Here is a 1,653-nt window from a genome sequence, read left to right as displayed (position 1 = left end):
AACTTAGATGTTGTTCATATAAGGTCGCTCGAAGCCCCCGAGTTATTTCAATTTCATTGTGAAGGTACAACATTCTGCCATTCCATACTTAAATATGGAATCATTCTGAAAACGCATCGATATAATTTCTAAGGATGATTTCGGAGGATTGAACCAAGTAAGGGGGAATTCGAAATGGTAAAAATTGGAGAAATTGGACTTGATTTGAGGCAATGTGTTGAGATAATTGTTGGCAGGTTTGGTAACAACCTAAGCAACGAGGCACAAACATAGGTGATCGAAGCGGCTGCCTCCGCAGTAGAGATGGGAAACCTTAAGGTCCCAACGTGTCCCCTTACTAACTGAAAATTTTGCTTTTGACAAAGTGTGGAAGTCTACATCCTCTGAAGAAGCACATGGACTATGATTAGGAAATATCGGGGACGTTAAATTTGAAGGATTTCTCAAGTTCCACGAGAGTAAAATAATGGCGCCCATGTTCTCCATTGTGACAAATTGCATGATTTCTCCTAAAACTTTGGATCCTAACTCCACAACATCCTTATCAAGCATTGTGTAAACTCGAATCCCTTTATTTTTTCCACATAACATAGTGTCGTCCCAATCCTCCCGATTTAAACCCAAGAAATCTATTTCTGGAAGATCAGCATACCGACTGCAGCTACTTTGAGGAGGGTCCATTGACATTAAGGGATTTGTGAGACTGAGAAGGATTACAATATTGAAAGATGAAACAATGTCAGTAGTAAGAAGTTTCTTCCCATAGAGTACCAATTGTAAAACTTCATAACTCAAAACTTACTTTCATATAGAGATAAAACATCAAAACAAAGAACATAGCTCAACATAGTACGTAAGTGATTAAGCTAATTAATATGATGCATTATATGAAGGTGTATAGTGGATTGATTTCCATTGTTTTTTATTAAAATGAATTGTACAATAATTCAGCAAAAAAAGATCGCTACAATGCATTTAAAGACACCGGCTATAGTAACAATGGCATTTATCATGACATATTGCATACAGGATATAAAAAAACGGGTCGATCAATGATAACCATTTCCTTGAGAGAGAAAAAGGGTAACAAAAAATTCACTTTTCAACTCAAGAGTTGAATCAATTGGCTAAATTTTGAGCAGACCATTGGTTTTAGCATGATTTGACTCAAGTGCGATTGTTGATTGAATCTGAAGGCACCGGAAAAGTTTTTCTCAATGAATCAGGGCTGAATTTGACTCGGCCAAGAATCAGATTAAATTGGCTAATTTTTCAGAAAGCTTGACGATTGGAACAATTTGGATCGGTAATTAGTGTTTTTTAACACACACACACACACACTCAAGCATAGATTTTATGTTAGGAACCTCCAAAACCTTGTTAGTTCCATATAAAATAATCATTTTTTGTCTAAAGCAACATTATTGTCATACGTATATATACACATATTTTAACCCCAAGGGGTTGTCTAGTGGCTAGCCATTGAGGTAGGTCTTGTGTTTGAAACCCCATGAAGTATGAATTTCTTGGGGTCACCCTCCAGGGTCATGCTGACCCTTGACTCAATCTAATGCACGTAAGATTTCTGAGAGGGCGGTGCGTGTGTGACCGTGGAAATAGTCTCATCCGAAGGGTGGGGACACCCACGATGTC

The sequence above is a fragment of the Akebia trifoliata genome, chromosome 10 (genome assembly GCF_017979445.1).
Source record: "Akebia trifoliata isolate Shusen 1 chromosome 10, ASM1797944v1, whole genome shotgun sequence".
NCBI classification, from domain to species: domain Eukaryota; kingdom Viridiplantae; phylum Streptophyta; class Magnoliopsida; order Ranunculales; family Lardizabalaceae; genus Akebia; species Akebia trifoliata.
Note: the sequence above shows the minus strand (reverse complement) of the source record.